Here is a 7,949-nt window from a genome sequence, read left to right as displayed (position 1 = left end):
ATCCCTGTGGGTAGGACTGACTCAGAGAAAGAGGATGAGAAAGCAGGGAAAGCCGAGAGAACACCAGACACCCCAACATAAAAGCAAAGGAGGGGAAATCACAGTAACTAACTAAGCGTCTGCCATATGTGCAGACCCATGCTGGTGGTGGTTTAGTCACGAGTCATGTCCAACTCTTGTGACCCCATGGAATGTAGCCCGCCAGGCTCCTCTGTCGATGGGATTTCCCAGGCAAGAATACTGGAGTGAGTTGCCATTTCCTTCTCCAGGGGATCTTCCCAACTCAGAGATCAAACCCTCGTCTCTTGCCTCTTCTTCACTGGCAGGCAATTTCTTTACCACTTGCACCACTTGGGAAGCCAATATGTGCAGACCCATGCTTGGGCTTCCATGATGGCTCAGAAGGTAAAGAACCTGCCTGCAATGTGAGAGACCTGGGTTCGATCCCTTGGTTGGGAGATCCCCTGGAGAAGGGCATGGTAACGCACTCCAGGATTCTTGCCTGGAGAATCCTCATGGACAGAGAAGTGTGGTGGGCTATAGTCCATGGGGCCACAAAGAGTCAGACATGACTGAGTGACTGAGCACAGCCCAGCACATGCTAAGTACCAGGAGGTAAAAGGGGCTGTAGTAGAAGGAAAAGGACTCAGGCTTTGGGGTCAGAAAGGGCCTGAGTTGTAGTTATGCATTGCCCTAACTAGCTCTGTGATATTGGGCAGGTTACTTAACATCTCTGGGCCCCTTGCCCGATTGAGTGAGAGGGTTGGACCAGGTGATCCAGGATATCTGATTCTGACCCAAGATCCTGAACCTGTCTTGTGACCAGTGACAAATGCTGTTACCAAACCTGAAACACATCAAGATGTATTGCTTCCTGGAAGCCATCCTGCTCTGGCCCAGCCCCAGGGGAGTGAGCCTGAGAAGCAGACACTCATTTCCTTCCTTCAGAACCTGGCAGGGCTTCACCCTCCCTCAAGAACTGACTTGATGGAACGTGAGAATGAAAGTTGTGGCAGAGCTCACAGCTGTGTCCCAGGTTGCCTGGAGAGATTCCTGCTCTTAGATCAATGCCTTCATCATTAACTTGAACTCATGATTTAAACTAAGTCATCAGATTAAAATCAGGCAGCTTTGTTTGCCGATGAGGGGCTTTGGGGCTCAGAGTGTTCATTAGGTTTGGTGGAACAGACCCAGAGTATCTTTTGAGGAGTTTTCTAGCTCCAGCCTGGGAGGCACCCACGGTGTTCAGATGGAACGATCATGTATCTAGACTCTTTGCTTCATAAGAGCGCACAAGTTCTCTCTGTAGTCTGCATTCACTGGATAGACTCCAGAAACGACCTCAGATTGGCTGCCCACTCCGTATCTATCAAAGCTCCCCAAGAGAAATTGTGGTTCTGGGGCTTTGCCTGAGAGACCACCCAAGCGATCTTCCAGAAACTCTCCAGATAATCTCCAGAAAAGGTGAACTGTGTATCTATACAGGTAATTTCAGCCTCCATTACACTCTGTCTCTCTTTTTCTCTGACCTTGGATGATCCCCTGAATGATTTTTATCTTGTTGGATATGCTTTTTGTAAGCTAACTGTAGGAAAAGAAAGGGCAAAGGATGACTAAATACCTCTCTGGCCAGGATTCTCCCTGGCACAGTTTTTTCCCAAGAGAAAAACAGTTTAACCCCTCAGTGGGCCCCTGTCCTTACACCTCTGTGGTGTTGAGAAGAAACGCAGTCCTCCTCTTTGTGATTCAGGGACACCACTGAGCCAGCAAAAATCTGCCTTTTCAGGCAAACACAGGCCATGATTTGGAGTAAAAGCATCATTGATATTATTTTAAATTGTGGTAAAAACACATAGCATAAAATCTACCACCTTAATCATTTTAACCAGACAGTACAGTAGTGACAAGTGTATTCACATTGTTGTACAACAGATCTTTAGAACTATTTCATCTTGCAAAACAGAATCTCTGTACTCACTAAACAACAATTCCCCCTTTCTCCAGGCCCTGGAAGCCACCATATCATTGATTTTTAAAGAGAGCTGAGGTACATACATTCATTATATTATTTTTTCAATGACTAATGTATTTCATGATATCAAAAACAAAAAGTGAAAGGTTAGTCTATGGAAAAGGGCACCAGCTGAGATAGACTGAGGAAGAAAAATATCATAGGCCAAGAAATAAAAGTTGAGAAATCTGAACAGGGAGAAGTTCTCAGAGACTCATTTCTCCTCTCCTTTCCTTGGAGCCCCCGTCATACTCCCCTCACTGAAAAGTGATGGGAGGGAACCTCAAAGCCAAAGCTAAACTATTTTCCACTCCTGGATCATCTTTCCTGGTGGGTGTGAAGGCAGCACGAGGGACAGAACACAGGGCCAAGCAAACACGAGGTCGTGCCATTGGGAAACAGGTGTGCAGAAAGGTCCCAGAGGAACAGTGTCTGCAGCCAGAACCAAGAGGCTTCTGGGACATCTGGATATTTACCCACGTTCTTATCATCATGCTCAAGGAAGAAATCATTTCCCAGGCCCTTTGGGTTGCATCAGAACTTAAAGATTTTCCTGAGACATGAAGCATTATCTGGAGACAAAATCACAACCTCTGCCTCTCAAATGCCAGGCTCTTCCACAGTCCCCTGCCTTTACTCACACTCTTTCCTATGCAAAGTCTTCTTGGCCAAAGAAACTATTCATCCTTCAAAACCCAGGCCAAAAGCCACATTCTCTGTGAAGTATACCAGATTTCTCCAGGCAAAGTGAGGTCATTCTTTCTGCTGTCTTCCCAGAGTACTTCATTCACATTTGATATCACTGTTTTAATGTGTTTCCCCTACCAGAACTTGAGTTCCTCAAGAACTATATCTTCTGTTTTTTCAGTGCCCAAGCCTCATGTTGGCACATAAGAGGGGTTGCGTACACTGAATGAATGAAATTCCCAGGGCAGGGGAGTTCAGCATCTGGATGGTACAGAGAGAGAGGCTGGTGGTGGTCCCTTAACAGGTTTCTCCCACCTTAATGTGGCTACTGATCACCAGGGGACCTTGTTAAATGCAGACTCTAACTCAGAAGGGGCCTGAGAACCTGCACTTCCAACAAGCACGGGGGTGATGTCAGTGCTGCTGGTCTACAGACCACACTGAGAACCATGACCTCCCAGAGTTGGGCTCTCAGACTTTGCTGAGAAGTGACCTAAAGGGCTGCAGGAAGCCCTGAGAAAAGAATGGTGAGTGCTCTGTTGAGGGTGGTGGGATGAACCAGAAGGGAAACCAACAAACTCCCCATCACCCCCAGGAATATTCTGTTTGATCTTTTGAGCAGTTCTAGTATCAAGAGGAAAATAAAGAGATAGCTCTATCAAGCTCTCTACAGTGGGAAAAATCTCTCTTAGCCATAGGGCTGTGTGCCTGCCTGCTCAGTTGCTCTCTGTTGTCTGACTTCTTGCAACCCCATGGACTGTAGGCCACCAGGCTCCACTGTCCTGGGAATTTTCCAGGAAAGAACACTGGAGTGGATTTCCATTTCCTACTCCAGGGGAGCTTCCTCACCCAGGGATCGAACCTGCATCTCCTGCATTGGCAGGTGGATTCTATACCACTGAGCCACCTGGGAAGTCCAGGGTTACCCAGTTCCTTAAAAAAACAATATGATTCAATCACTCTGTATTCTCCCTGGATGAAACCCATTTAAATATTGCTGCAATTCATAAATCTGATTAAGAACCAAGTGTCCACAGGACATTGGAGACACCTAGAACTAGACTTTCTGGGTTAACTAGATGTCCAGGCCTTCTGTAGATAGCATGAGATAATACTGATAGAAAGAAGATGATATGATGTGCCTGGCTACGATAGATAACCCTTTAAATACCGCAAAATTTTCACTATAGATCATATCGTATTGCATCAGTCTCAAGAACACCATAGAGCGCATCATTCTGTTACTATTTTCCCCCAACTTTCTGAATATCCTGGACACATGGTCTCTGTTAGGCTTTAGTTCCCAAACAGGATGGATGAGAGGAATATGGCACCTTCAAGCCCTGAGAGTTTACGATTCTACGACTCTGTTTTCAAACTCAGAAAAACCTCTTTTCCCCACAGTGGATTCAATAATATTCTCCCTTACACTGAACAAGGATGACCTTCCAAGGTGACAGCTGAATCTGGCGCTAGAAAATGCTGGATGATGACAAGTGCAAATCCAGTGCTGTAAGCCCCCTATATATGAATGAGTTCCATTCTGAGAGCAGATTTGTAAGTCCAATTTGTTCATAAGTCCCACAAAGTTAGCCTAGGTACCCAACTAACACAATCGGCTACATGGTACTGTACTATCATAGGTTTATAATACTTTTCACACAAATCACACACAAAAAGCAAACACAATAGAACATTTGAGATCTTATAGTACAGTACCGTGGAAAGTACAGTGGGACAGTACAACAACTGGCATACAGGGGCTGGCACGGACTGTGCAGGCAGGAAGAGTTCCTGACTGGAGGAGGGAGAGGAGGTGGGAGATGGTGGAGCTGAAGGATTGCCAGCAATAGGGGACGGAGGGCAAGGTGCACTTTCACTAACACCTGACGTTGACAGCATGCACCTTCCCATCTTTGAAAGTTCAGAACCTGAAGGTTCTTATGTAGGAGGCTTACTGTACCAAGCTTTCTGAGAAGCCTTAAGGAAATTTCATCATTGACTTTGCAGACACCAGGAAAAATTAAAGTCAATGAGTCTTACCTATAGAGTGCCTTGGCCTCCTGTGGCAGCCAGGGGGAGTTTCTCTGCTTGGAGGAGCTGGCCTTTTATACCGTCTATCAAGAGTTAATTTCAGAGAAAGGCCCAGAAGGGCCGATTTTGAGGGGCTGATAGGGCTGGCAGGAGACTCAGGTTCAGCAGGAAACACTCCGTGACTAGACAGATGCATGAGGAAATTGCCAAATGGCAGGGTTTGGTTGTCTTTTATACCATCTATCAGGAATTAATTTCAGGGAAAGGCCCAGAAAGAGAGATTTTGAGGGGCTGGGATGTGGCTTGGAGGAGACTCAGGTTCAGCAGGAAATACCCTGTGACTCTGGGCACACGCAGGAGGAAACGGCTGAGTGGCAGGGATTGGCTGATACACTGTCGCTGACCCTGGATGAGACAAATCCTCTTCTCATTTTCCAGCTTAACTACATGGTCCTGCTGCCATCATGGAAGGCAAAACTCCAGTCTCTGAGCAGGCTTGTCACTTTAGCTCTTAAAATTAGGAACGATTAAATGGCTTCTTCCCCATTCCTTTATCCACTGTCCTTTTGAATTCTTTTACTTTTCATCCTATCATTGTGGAAGCCAATAGATTCATCTCTGAGATTTACAATAGTTTTCAAATGTTCACTTTTTGGATGGTCACAATTTCAAAATACAGTTCCATTTTGGCCACCAGAGAAGTGACAAGAGCCCTGGACTTGTTTTCAAGGGTAGATTAAATTCCTGTCTCTGTCACTGTGTGGCTCTGGACTGATCACTTCACCTTCTGTTTCCTTGTATACTCTAGTTGCAAAACCAGTGGTTGGCTTAGATGATTCCTAGGATTCTATGACTTCATACCTTCTACAGGCTGAGCCATTAAAAAACACCAATATCCAAGACCTTATTGATTTAAAGCCCGATTATAATGTTATATACCATCAAGTTCATTAGATCATTATAGGAAGGAAAGAGGAAGGTTCAAAGAATAGAAAATTTCATGAAAATGGATTTGACAGACAGACAAATTAAAATGTAAACTTCTTTATAAAATTACACTTTGCATTAGAAATACTCTGGAGGACGGTCAGGAACTCATCACCCCCAAACCAGTCCCCTGAATTTACCTTCCAAAAAGTGGTATTCCTTTCCTCTGGCTGATGCAAGGTAGTTAGAAGCTGCTTCTCTTCTGATGAATCCAGGTGAATGAGCTGGGCATCTCAAAAGAAGGCAGCTGTCCAGGAAAGACAAGTGAGGGACTACAGGTTCTTCTTGTTTTCTTTGAGAGACATTTCTGCTTCTCAGCCAAGTTTTTCTTTTTCTGACCATTCCCTGAACTCTGGTGCTTGATTCTCAAGGCTCTCGCCTCTGGGTTTCATGCTTTATGAGTTAATGAAGATGTATCTCTAGGTGGATCTTGACATAGTTGGTTCTGAACAATTACAAGTTGGAAATTCCTTCTGGAAGACTGTGTAGGATAACACTGTCTTCCTATGTGCATATAGTGAGCTACTGGAGTCAGGGTTACAGGTCTGACTGTCCCTGGCTCTTGGTCATGTTATGATGTGATATGTCTTAGGTTTGAATTTTTTTGGAATGGGCAGAGATGGGGCATTGTCAGCTCCAGACTGGGCTGGTCCTTCTTTTGCTCTGGGTGTGAAGCAGACCTGGAGGCTTCACAGTGGACATGTAACTGTCCTGTGACTAATTTATATTTTCAGAGCTTTGCTGACATGGGATGACATGTGTTCCTGGACTTATCTCAGTCTAGTTATATCTGTTTAACACAGTTAGATGCCTCCCCATTAGGGAACTTGCCTGAGAAATAGAGACTGGAAGACAAGTAGTCCAGTCTAAAAGGCCAACAGTTTCTTATACATCAGCACAGAGAGTTCAAGGCATTTTAGTAATAGCAGCATCAGGAAATATCTGATGCCAAATGCTCAGCTTCTCTGTACACCTGTGGCAAGTCAAATCTCAGAGATGGAGTTTGGGGTGAAGCATAAAAGGACAGTTTTATTGTTTTGTCAAGCAAAGGGGTCCACAGTGGGCTAATGCCCTCAAAACCATGAGTCCCCACTTGGGGAAGATAGTGAGAAGTTTTATAGTAATTGTTCAAAGAGGGTGTGATCAGTTCATGGACATTCTTCTGATGGGTTGGAAGTGGGGTAAGTAGCAGTGCACATCGTCATTCTTGAGGTTCAGCTGATCTGGGGTCTACATGCCTATGGGCAGCATACTATTTTTAGCCATTACCTGCAGAGGGTTTCAGTATCTGCAAAACAGGTCAAAGATATTGTGTGCATCCAGTGATGGGGAAACAGGACTTTGCCCCAAGGCTGCTCTTGACTGTTTATTTCTCTCACCTCCTTCCACATTGCTAAGAACACTTATTCCCAGGTCTGGCAAAGATTTCACTGATAGGCCACTCAATGTGCTGCTAATATTAGACTAGGCCTCATTAACACTGTCAAAAGGCTCCAGACCACCTGTCTTGCTGGCCTCTTATGGTCCAGGAAAACGTTCCCTCTTTCCTTCTTCCCATGCTCAGTGTTACACTATTACAATCACTGATCTCATATGGAACTATACGTCATTATTCTAGCACAACCGCAGTCACATGTTTGCTTATGCAATAAGCAAATTTTGTAAAACAGGAAAACAGAGACTGAGCCAGGCCTGTCTTTGTGTGTTTGTGGGTCTCCTGTGGAGGCACAAGTTAGAAGCGGTTTGCCGCAGGGACTGGGGCTGTGGCAGCAGCAGTCCTGGGAGACACAGTGTGTGGCATAAGTCCGCTACAGTGACCCAGTCAGTCCCTGGCCATATGACTGAATCTGTTGAGCTCATGTGATTTGCTATTATTGCTCGATTACATAAAGACTTTGGTAAGAATCCTAAAGGTTTAATATTGTCAGGATATAACTTGGTATGATTATTTTGTCCACAACAAATGGGAGCTGTTTTTATCAATTGTCCCTTTTCTGGAGTTATCCACATATCCTGGTCCCAAATTTGGTATATTTGTTGGGCAGTGTATCGTGAAGTTTTAATTTCTCTGTGGGCATGGCTAGTATTTGTTGTTTCTTTTATATAATAGCTATAGGTATCTCTTTCTGTTCAATCATAATCAAAATATAAATTATGTCCCAGTCCATTCGTATTATTATACCAAGTCAATAAAGTCATGCTACGGACATTTAAATTTTTGGTTTGATCT

The sequence above is a fragment of the Cervus elaphus genome, chromosome 5 (assembly GCF_910594005.1).
Source record: "Cervus elaphus chromosome 5, mCerEla1.1, whole genome shotgun sequence".
Lineage (NCBI taxonomy): Eukaryota > Metazoa > Chordata > Mammalia > Artiodactyla > Cervidae > Cervus > Cervus elaphus.
The sequence above is the reverse complement of the archived record's forward strand: the minus strand, read 5'-3'. Positions refer to the sequence as shown.